Raw genomic sequence first — 12470 nt, forward strand, 5'->3', positions numbered from 1 at the left:
ACCTACATTACTTTGTATGTCATGGTTAATGTTTTGTATAGAAAGTCAGCTCGGGCACTCAAAGGACATGAAAAATAAAGAGATGTTGATACTTTCGATTTCAATTTTATTCATGCAAAGGTATGTAGAAAAAATGATATGACGTTTCGGCCATACAGTCAGGCCTTTATCAAATACATGATCTCTGAGAAAACAAAAATATAACATCGATAAGTACAAAATACAACATAACAATGTTTTTACATACATATAAATCAACTCTTCACAGTGCATTAAACAAAATTGGGAAAAGGGCAAATACTCGCTTCAAAAGAATATCAAAATAAACCTAGGTACACGTATTAGTGAATACTAATCAACGATACAGAGGTTGAGAACTATTTGTTCATATTTAGACCAAAGTACAAATTTGTATAATACAAAAATACATACCAAAAAGAATGTATGTGGTACTAGAGTGGTGAAAATACGTTCTCATGTGTTGGCATTGAGCATTAGTAATCAACCTAAGGTAAAGAACAAAGTCGTATGAGAAGAATGCATATATTTCATATGCATGAGGAGAAGCAAGGACCGAGAGGTGTTGGATATAGAACAGGGGATATAGGTATATAAATGAAATTACCTTTGCTATTGTCTACAGGGTAAATCTCTCATGGACACAATGTTCATTTGAATGCTGTAACACGAGGCCTACTGAATAGCATGAAACACAATGAAAACAGAACGTATCACACTGGAACATCCACAGAGGGGTAACCCCAACAAAATTGCATAGCTTTTGTGACTCACCACAATATGTGTTGGTCAAGGAGGATCAATGTTATATAATGAAAGAGTAAAGGCTGCTTTACACCAGGCAATCTATCGTGCGATAGATCGTCGGGGTCACGGTTTTTGTGACGCACATCCGGCATCGCTGGCGATGCCGGCCTGTGTGACACCTCCTAGCGACGCAGTATTGCTCACAAATCGTGAGTCGGGTACTGCTCGTTAGGTTCCATAATATCGGTTACTTTAGTTGACCATCGTTTCCGTGGTAGCACACGTCGCTCCGTGTGACACCATCGGAACGATGAGCAGCTCACCTGCCTCCCGCGGCCGCCGCCGTCTCTATGTGGAAGGAAGGAGGTGGGCGGGATGTTTACGTCCCGCTCATCTCCGCCCCTCCGCTTCTATTGGCCGGTGCCCGTGTGACGTCGCTGTGACGCCGAACGTCCCTCCCACTCCAGGAAGTGGACGTTCGCCGCCCACAGCGAGGTCGCACGAGAGGTAAGTATGTGTGACGGGGTTTACTAACTTTGTGCGACACGGGCAGCGATTTGCCCTTGACGCAAAAAGGACGGGGGCGGGTACGATCGATTGTGAAATCGCACAATCGGTCGTACCGTGTAAAGCAGGCTTTAGACTCCAAGCCCTTGGAACTATGGCATATAAAAAAGTACACACACATGAAATCTATGCTCTGGCAGTGATTATTTTTACTATATTGGGGGATATAACACCAACCTTATTCCACTATTAGAGTTCCTACAGGGTATAAAGACCCTGTGTATACAGCCCCCTGCAGGGATCTATAAAAATATGAAAATCAGCTGCTAAATGCATTTACCGCTAGAAGCATATGACATAGATAAGCAAAGCCCCTGCTGATTACCTGGGTATGTAGTATGCAGTGGTGGTTCCCGTGGGGGGAGAGGGAAAGCTGTGCCGTGGGATAGGAGCCTGTGGAGTCCAGAGGTGCTGGCTTGTGTGTGGCGTTCGCCATTTAACTCTAAAAGGGCACGTAAGCAGGAAGTCCTGCTGGTGAGATGCACTGCCGCTCGTGGAACGCAGTCGCACGCATGCGCAGGGGGGCCCCCGTCGGAGGTACTCCCCGCGCATGCGCGCCGGCGAACCACAGACAGCGCAGGTGAGTGGAAGGACCGGACGTCCTGCTGGTGGAACGCACTGCCGTCCGTGGAATGCAGACGCGTGCATGCGCAGGAGAGCCCCCTGCAGGAGGCACCCCTGTGCATGCGCACCGACGGACCACAGACGGCGCAGGTGAGTGAACCGCATTGCCGCCCGTGGAGCGAAAACACGCGCACGCGCAGGGAGGCCCCGTGAGGGGAACCCTGCACGCATGCGTGTCCGCGCCCCACAGACGGCGCTGGAAGGTGGGAGGAGTGGCTCCATGCATGGCAGACGCGAGCATGGGCACAGGGCCATAATCCCCGCGGCCGCGCGCGCATGCGCACACACCCAGGGCATGTGAAATGGGAGAATCCGTGAATGCTGGCAACGTGATGGTGCAATTCCGTGATGATGTTATTGTGCCTAAAAGAGATGAGAAGAAAATAATTAGACCAAGGACAGACTCACAACGATATTAATACATAGCTTCTTGTAGGAACCATACATAGCTTTTCATAGATAAATACCTATCGGTCCCCTAAAAGACAGATACAATATAATGAATAGTAACAGATATTACATTAATAGGATACCTCGTATTCTCGATTCAAACCATTGGGCTCGAGACTCTGTAAGGTGTATATCCAAAAGGCCTCCCTTTCCTTTAGCTTTTGAATCCTATTGCCCCCCCCCTTCTATTTAATGGGACATGTTCAATCACTTGATAACGTAATTGTGAAACTGAGTGACCTGCCTTCATGAAGTGTGCTGGGATGGGTAAAAGATTATATTTGCACCGAATAGTAGACTTATGCTTACTTATCCGGTCTCGGATATGCTGGGTTGTCTCCCCAACATATCCGAGACCACAAGGGCATTTTCTGAGGTAAACCACAAAAGAGGAATCACAGGTAAAAAAATCCTGCAGATGAAAAATCTTACCCGTGCGTGGATGGGAGAAAGAACTGCCCTTTGTCATGTTGGAGCATTGCATGCAATGCAAGCACGGAAAATTGCCCTTGCGTGCAGTGTGTAGGGTAACTTGACGAAGCTCCTTCTTTTGGGAACCCACATCGGCTCTGATTAATGAATCTCGTAAATTTTTAGGACGTTTATCACAGAATAGGGGTGGATGCTGGAAGGCTTTCACTTTGGGATAGGATTTGCCCAGTAGGGACCAATGATTGAGAATGGCCCTTTTTATCTGAGATTGAAAGGGGTGGTATGTGGAGACATAGGCCACCCTGGGACCGCTGATAACGGGTTGCCTATGGTTAATGTTTTGAACTGGAGTCGTTGGGCGATGGGAAGCCAATGAAGAGATTGGCAGAGTGGCGAGGCTGGGGAATAGCGAGGGGAGAGGTGGATTAAGCGGGCCCCAGAGTTTAGGATAGATTGGAGGTCTTAGGTCTAGGAGTGTAATATTACCAGAATTTACTGCAATATATTTTATATATATTTTTATATTTGTTTGATCTGTTATTTATTTCCATTTTTAGGTATCAGATTAAATATTCAGCTGTTTATGTATAAAAAAAATATAAAACACAAGACAGTATCAAACCAACTACAGTCAGGGCCAGAAATATTTGGACAGTGACACAAGTTTTGTTATTTTAGCTGTTTACAAAAACATGTTCAGAAATACAATTATATATATAATATGGGATGAAAGTGCACACTCCCAGCTGCAATATGAGAGTTTTCACATCCAAATCGGAGAAAGGGTTTAGGAATCATAGCTCTGTAATGCATAGCCTCCTCTTTTTCAAGGGACCAAAAGTAATTGGACAAGGGACTCTAAGGGCTGCAATTAACTCTGAAGGCGTCTCCCTCGTTAACCTGTAATCAATGAAGTAGTTAAAAGGTCTGGGGTTGATTACAGGTGTGTGGTTTTGCATTTGGAAGTTGTTGCTGTGACTAGACAACATGCGGTCTAAGGAACTCTCAATTGAGGTGAAGCAGAACATCCTGAGGCTGAAAAAAAAGAAAAAAACCATCAGAGAGATAGCAGACATGCTTGGAGTAGCAAAATCAACAGTCGGGTACATTCTGAGAAAAAAGGAATTGACTGGTGAGCTTGGGAACTCAAAAAGGCCTGGGCGTCCACGGATGACAACAGTGGTGGATGATCGCCACATACTTTCTTTGGTGAAGAAGAACCCGTTCACAACATCAACTGAAGTCCAGAACACTCTCAGTGAAGTAGGTGTATCTGTCTCTAAGTCAACAGTAAAGAGAAGACTCCATGAAAGTAAATACAAAGGGTTCACTTCTAGATGCAAACCATTCATCAATTCCAAAAATAGACAGGCCAGAGTTAAATTTGGTGAAAAACACCTCATGAAGCCAGCTCAGTTCTGAAAAAGTATTCTATGGACCACATCCTCTGTAAAACATGGTGGAGGCAACGTGATGGCATGGGCATGCATGGCTTTCAATGGCACTGGGTCACTTGTGTTTATTGATGACATAACAGCAGACAAGAGTAGCCGGATGAATTCTGAAGTGTACCGGGATATACTTTCAGCCCAGATTCAGCCAAATGCCGCAAAGTTGATTGGACGGCGCTTCATAGTACAGATGGACAATGACCCCAAGCATACAGTCAAAGCTACCCAGGAGTTCATGAGTGCAAAAAAGTGGAACATTCTGCAATGGCCAAGTCAATCACCAGATCTTAAGCCAATTGAGCATGCATTTCACTTGCTCAAATCCAGACTTAAGACGGAAAGACCCACAAACAAGCAAGACCTGAAGGCTGCGGCTGTAAAGGCCTGGCAAAGCATTAAGAAGGAGGAAACCCAGCGTTTGGTGATGTCCATGGGTTCCAGACTTAAGGCAGTGATTGCCTCCAAAGGATTCGCAACAAAATATTGAAAATAAAAATATTTTGTTTGGGTTTGGTTTATTTGTCCAATTACTTTTGACCTCCTAAAATGTGGAGTGTTTGTAAAGAAATGTGTACAATTCCTATCAGATATTTTTGTTCAAACCTTCAAATTAAATGTTACAATCTGTACTTGAATTCTGTTGTAGAGATTTCATTTCAAATCCAATGTGGTGGCATGCAGAGCCCAACTCGCGAAAATTGTGTCACTGTCCAAATATTTCTGGACCTAACTGTATTTAGCATTGTTGTATATTGAATTAAATAACTTTTTTACAGAAATCTCAGATTCTAATACTCTGATAATTGTCAATTTAAGAGATTAACCTTTTCTGGCATTTTTTTTTAAATAGCATTCACATATTATCAAAGTACTGTACATTTTTACTTTGATTGTACTAAAAGTGGCCATTTTCAGAAGCTATATACTAGAATGTAAGGAGATCTCATTTTATGAAACCATGTACGGATATTTCACCTTATCTTGTGTATGAAGCAGAAGTGAAGTGCTCATATTCATCATAAAATATAGCAAACCTAAACTATAATAGGCGCCTATGCTGTCGCTCTCAATTCCTTTTTTACCCACGAAAAAGAAAAAAAAAAGGACATCTATCAGGCATACAACCTTTGTCTATATCAATCACATAACCTTTATTTTATACTCTATAAATAAATGTTCCCACAATGAGTTTTTGATGAGTTTTTGATGTTGCAGATTTTCTGCCGCATTTCTGCAGCTTGCATTTTTTAGTTCATTTTTATTGTGTTTGACGACTGGGTTTTTGGGTCTTTTTGATATGTCACGCATTAAATAATACTTCCTTGTATAATGCTGCTGTGTGATTTCTGTGGAGAAGTTTTGACTTCCATTATACCATTAATGGGGGCTCTGGATATAACTAATGTGAGAGAACAGGGGCTGGATGGGGCTCTCAAGGTCAGAAAGGTTGGGGACCTCTGATGTAGCGGATGTCTATCTTGTATTGGCTAGGTATAAAAATTATTTCTTTTTTTTTTTTTTAATTCCAAACTGCATTTCATGAATAAACAAGGTATACAGCAGTGGCATCGCTTGCATCAAGTATTTGAGGTTTAGACCTCAAACTACTTGCCCAGTGCCCCGGATCTCTGATAACCACCACTTTGAACTGTGTCATGATGGTGAGCAAAGAAATAGATATAAAATCGGTGATATCGTCGTTTTTATATCTATTTCTCTGCATGTTATTTCCCCCCTGAGGTTTGGTGACTGGGGCAGCAGCGATCAATCAGAAATTCTCGACTGAGGATAAGAACAGCCGGAGGGACGTGGAATCACTCACCGACAGCTCCAGGGGCAACCATGTGTCCTCCTACTTACTTCACTCTGGTTTCTGCTTGTGAGGTCTGAGGTGGATTTGTCTGCTAGTGTTGCATCCTCCTACTTGTTCCTCTCTGGGTCTGCACGTGGGATTTGAGACAGACAGTGTAGGGGAGTGCAACCCCTACTGAGGATGTTGCTTCACTGCTTTCTGTGACGTTTTACACTATATGCTGCTTCCTGTATGTGTTGCAATACAGCTTTAAGGGATGGCTCATAAGCAGGGGATAATGGTTTGGCCCGAACTTTCCCCTCTGTTGCCTGAGCTAAATTGGACTGATCGGGCTCTGGAATGGATGAAACAGGAAATGACTAGGGGGAATTTCCCAGTTTGCACTGAGAGAAGACAGAGACAGGAGAGACAGAATCCAGTCTGCTAGAACTCTGACGAGCCCAGCTGTTCAGTGTGGTCACGAGGAGAGCCCTTTAACGCCCTTCTACAGCGGAGAGAGCACCTCTGGACTGAGTATCCTCTGAGTGGACAAGTCCTGCGGATGGATCCGTGTGTGATTACCGGGGTATGACAGTGAGGGAATCAGGATAGGCCTCCATAGTGGGAGTGTGGTATCCGCTAGCCCCTTTTAGTGGAGGCCAGTCAGGTAGCAGATAGTGTGACGCCCTGGGCAAGCCAGGGGGTCACAGGTCATCACACCACCACACCCTACACCCCAGTCAGGAACATCAAGCTAACCCAGAAATCCTTGTTGCCTTCCTCCAGGGGCTGGTGTCCACACCAGGGGGTGGGCCAGGCGGTTGGCTCCGCCCACTGAGGAGTTCGCAGCCCTGGAGGCGGGAGGAGCCAGGCAGTTTAGCTCAGGCAGAGCTTAAGTGAGGAAGTGAAAGTAGAAGTGAAGTAGTAGTGGAGCTAAAGAGAGAAACTAAAGTGAAGAGTAGTAAAGCCTGAAGTTAGTCCGGGTGTGTGCCCCGGACTGAGAGACAGCAAGGTCAGCAGACGGCAGTGATTGTCCGCAGGGGTGACTGCTCGGAGGTTGCTGGAAGGACCGCGGACGGGTAGTGGCCCGGCGGTCTGGAGCAGTATACGAAGAACAGTCAGCACCAGGGCAGGGGCCTTTCGGACCCCGGCAAGGCTAGGAGTCGCCATAATTTGCCAAATCCATCAGTGAAGGGGACGACTGTCTCCCAGCAACCAAGTCCCGATTGAAGGCAACAGTCCGACCGTTACAGAGAGACACCGCCACCGCCAGGGCACCAGTTTCTCAGGGCCAGCGCCTGCGGGCAAAGTAGGGCTCCTCCGGCCCATATCCAAGCCGGGGAGCGGGTTACCGGTGGGAACCCATTGCAACCATTATCAACTTAGGTGCAGGACAGAGGGACCGTCACCGTCACCTACTGTGGAAAGCAAGTGCAGCCGTCCGTGGGAACCGTCTTTCCAGCCGTGTGTTTTACTGAGAACTGTGTCATCGTCTCAGGCTGAGTGAGTACCACAGTGCCGCAAGGCACAGTGCTGCCCCCACGTCCCTGCGCCCACCAAGCCCTGCATCTCCCAACCCATCACTGAGCCCGGGATCACCAGCCCCTACCCATGGAGGGGCAACACAACAACTAGCTGCTTCATATCATCATTCCCGGGATCCTCATACAGAGCAGCGGTGGTGCCAACAAATCACCACAACCGTGGGTGGCGTCACGGACAATAAACTATATCCCAAAACCCAATCCCCTTTCACTCACGGGCGAGGAGCGCCGCTAGAGTCCCCGGGATCTGGCCCATCGCTCGAGCCACTGAGCAGCAGCAGGCCGCAGCAGCCGCGGCAGCCGGACCCGAGCAGTGGGAGAGCGCGGCGTCCCCCCCTCCGCCCGCGACAATAGCGTAGCTTGTGTATAACGTATTGCTAGTTGCATTTTCATTGTTCATTGTACTAGTTGTGGCAACCTGCCTTTGTTGCTTCAGCTAAAATATACAAGACTGTAATTAGAGTCTCTGTTCTTACCCTTGTTTTCCTATTCTCCTTATCTGCAGCCGTGTGGCGGAGTACAGTATATCTGCCTCTCTGTTCAATAAACACCCTTCTCTAGTTTACCCGTTGTTCTCTTGCTTTAGTGCAAGTTAGGCGGTGCAGTCCTCCCTTTACTAAGGATGAACAATTAATTTGCTGCCCACTTTGCTGTGTATTTAATCTGGGACCCAGGTGACTACTTGTTGCCATTCACATTGCAGTTTTGATAGACACAAGTCAGGTATAGAAAATGTTTTTAACTTTAGTTGGTTAGGGACCGTCCCAGATGGGTACACCGTGACGAGGTGGCATGGCTTCTAACCTTTTTGCAAAAATGTATATACAAAGTACCCTGTTATTAGGCTTTGTGCGCACTAGAAATGTGAAGTTTCTCAAGAAAATTTCTTGAGAAACTTCTGGGAGTGAAAGATTTCCGGACCTCCGAAAAAATCCGCACCAAATCCGCATGCGGATTTGCCGCGGATTAGCCGCGATTTTACCGCGGGTGGTTCCCTGCGGATTTTGCAGGCTGTACTGCCGAAATCCGCAGGGTACCTGCGGAAATAATGAACATGCTCATTTTCTCAAGAAATTTTCTCGAGAAATTCTTCTCAAGGAAATTTCTTGAGAAAAATCCGCACCAGTGCGCACAGCTATTTTTTTTCCCATAGAATTTGCTGGGAAATGTCTGCTCAAAGATTGCAGACATTTCTCAAGAAATTTCCGCGGCAAATCCGCGGGTAAATCCGCGGGTAAAATGGTCTAGTGCGCACAGAGCCTAAAGCACTTGCATTTTATTTATTATTATTCAGGGTATTTTTCATACAATTTTTCTCTTTGGTTTTTACACGTTAAGTCTGTCTGATTCGGTCACTTGCTCGGCAAAGCGAGGGCCCTCGGTCTATTGCATCAAGGGCAGACAGAAACCATCCAGGACGTCAGTGAGCCCATTCATCATTCGGAGGTCATTGTCGTGCATGCATGCTGTTTGCAGTGTTGTGGCTGCTGCACTCATTCATTCTCATCTTATGTTTCCCAGCATGTCGATCTACTTCCTTTCAGCCGTATGCTACCCCAGGCCTGCTACTAAGCGTCCATCCACAGACCATGCCCACAAGGATTGCTTTCGTCTCTGTGTCTAACAACCTTCCAAAATTCTGTGGAACTTTCTCGCTACCCTTGTTTATTTTTTCACTACTTCCTGCCACAAGTCACTAGAAGACTGCAACCAAAATGACCTGACGGATCCATATGTCTATACTCAACTCTGGTGATTCCCTAACTGAACTAAGATGGCGTCTGTCCCTCTCCCTGAGCACTAGCTTCTTCCCTATGGGCTAATCCCAACTGCCAACTGTCACTTTCTGGCAGTTAGTTGGCAGGCAACCTATCTTACCAACATACTATGTTATAACCTTATATCACTACCAACACTGCTACTTCTATACATTACACTACTACAGCTTATGCATTCTAATACTTTACTACATAACATTACTTTGTATCTTATCACATATATATCACACATATATATATTTAAGAACACATTTGATGTATTTTCAGTACATTTCACGGACATTTTTAACATCCTCCTTTTTCTCACCTGTTTTATTTTGTTCTTCTCTTCCCTACACTCTAGTCGTTTCTTCACTTTCTTTTCATTTGTGGCACCAGCATTATACCGTCACCGCGCTCATTGTAGCATCACATGTTCACAGATTCAAGTCCAGCTTTTATCCCAATTTTTACTCTAACTTATCTTTTATTCCAATTTCCTATTTTTTACTCTAATTCCCTTTATTTAGATTCTCCTTTTCTTTTTCATTTCTCCTTTGATATCTTCCTTATTTCTAATAAAGGTCATGTTTAATGTTTCATGCTTTATATCTATGTATACAGCAGCTGTGGTGGTGGTGATCCTTTGAACTTTTGACGTTCCATCATGTGCCTGTTTGGCTTTTTTTTTTGTAAAGCATTAGTTGCATATATATTGTGACGACGTGGGCCCCGAGCGTGTGGGGAACCACGCATCAGGTAGCGGGATTGAGGCACACAGGAACACTTTGTCTCTTAATCTAGGTGATTTATTCAGATCCTCAGAAACCACACCATATAATGGGCCACAGTCATTCTCCCCGCCGGACAACAATATCTCACTGTCGGTTTCAACCGCTGAGTGTCCATACAGTTCATTCTCTGGTATCAGCCAGTCCACATCCCCTTTTCTCAGGGTTACCTGTCAGTCGCTTTGCAGGTTTCTATGTAGGCTTGACCTCCAGGGAGACTCTCTCACTGGGCTGACTAACTCGGTCCTCGGACCAGCTCCGTTCGACGGCACCTGCTGTCAGGCCAGAGCCCCAGTAGACTCTGCAACTCCCTGAACTCTCACAGCCTTTTGCTGTCTCAGCATGCACATGATCTCCTGACCATGTGCTTTCAGCAAGATGGCTCCCACGTACTCACAGCCTGATTAAAACCCATTAGACACACCCATGTATGGGAGGCATGTGGATGGTCAGTCCCGCCCATCACCTCTGACCAGCTCATAAACCCAGCCCTGAATACATACTGCAATCCTCATGGAACTACAAGTCCCAGAGAGAAATTCCAGGTTAAGATCGCAGAAGCCCTCCACATACCGGCCATTCACAACATTGCCGGTCGCTACATCACAATATATATATATATATATATATATATATATATATATATATATATACTGTATATATATATCACAATTATGTCATTGTTTTGCATCTTGGTGGCCTCTCCTGAAGAAGAGGTGAAATTAATTTTGAAACGTGTTGCATAATCCACCTTTTATTTTCAACTTTGCTTTTATTTTGGATTCCTTCACAGACAGCAGCGCGGGATGAACCACGTTTTTATTCCTGTTTCCCTTGGATTTTGCATCTAAACAGTGCTTTACACGCTGCGACATCGCTAGCGATAGCACCCGCCCACGTCGCTGTTTCGTCAAGGGGGTGATCGCTGCTGTATCGAACAATATCGCTATGGCAGTGTCACACGCACATACCTGCTTAGCGACGTCGCTGAAGACACCGAACAATCTCTCCTTTAAGGGGAGGTTTGTTTGGCGACACGACGGCATCACTAAGCGGCAGCCCAATAGCAGAGGAGGGGTGGAGATGAGCGGCCGTAACATGCCGCCCACCTTCTTCCTTCCTCATTGCCGGTGGACACAGGTAAGGAAATGCTCGTCGTTCCTGCGGTGTCACACATAGCGATGTGTGATGCCACAGGAACGACGAACAACCAGCAGCATGCACCACCAACGATATTATGAAAAGGTGCGATGTCAACGATCAACGATTTTTGACGTTTTTGCGATTGTTGATCGTCGCTCCTAGCTGTCACATGCTGCGATGTCACTAACGACGTCGGATGTTCGTCACAAACACTGTGACCCCGACGATATATGTTGCAGCGTGTAAAGCACCCTTTAGCCCTTGTGGCTCATGGTCCGTGCGATTTATACTGGGTGTGGGTCACACAATCCGACCAGGTGACCGGTTTGCCTCTCTTTTATCCTTCTGGTATTCTTGAATAAGACTCTATTGCACTTTTCATCTGCAGATTTTCCCATTTGATGCCATTCCTTTTATGTTTGTCCTGATGAAGAAGATGGAGATGTCTTTGAAACGCGTTGATCTGTGAAAATAAAGAAAAAGGAATTCATCATATGTACTTGATCTGTGGTTTTTAGTGCAGCATTTAACCCGTTTTCTTTTAAAATCAGTTTTATATTTACCGCTTGCATCGGGGCTGCTGGTTACCACCATTTTCATCCTTTGTGCCTTTAAGGGGTTGTGCCTGTCACAACTACAGCAGGTGAGTACCTGTCCCATTCCCCGTGTTAACCCCATATCAGGTAAAACCCTTTGTGCGCTTCCTTTCCACAGTTTCTCAGCTAAAAAAAAAACCCTGGCATGCGCCCGGTGAGTCCTGATCAGCACTTTGACCACCATGCACCAGCCCCATCACATCAGAGGCCAATAGGCGGCACAATTATATTTGAGGTGGTGATATACTACTGCAAAGGGGGCCCATTGGAGGATTCTCCTGTTCTCCGGTGAGCCAGTCCATATCTTGTCTCATCCAATTTATGTAGGAAGATCACACATGTTGCTATTTTTCGTTTACACACAGGTTTGGTCAGTAAAAAAAAGCTCACTGCGCTATTGAAAAACATTACGCTAAGTGCTGTCTCAAAATATGGTTGTGTGAACAAGCCCTAAGCCTGATTTTCCTGTTTTCTTTAGCATTTAACTAACACTTATAGAAAAGTGACTGTATTGCAGAATGGATAAAACATATGTAAATATTTTTCATCAGCTGCTCC

Source organism: Anomaloglossus baeobatrachus, chromosome 6 (genome assembly GCF_048569485.1).
Source record: "Anomaloglossus baeobatrachus isolate aAnoBae1 chromosome 6, aAnoBae1.hap1, whole genome shotgun sequence".
NCBI classification, from domain to species: Eukaryota; Metazoa; Chordata; class Amphibia; order Anura; family Aromobatidae; genus Anomaloglossus; species Anomaloglossus baeobatrachus.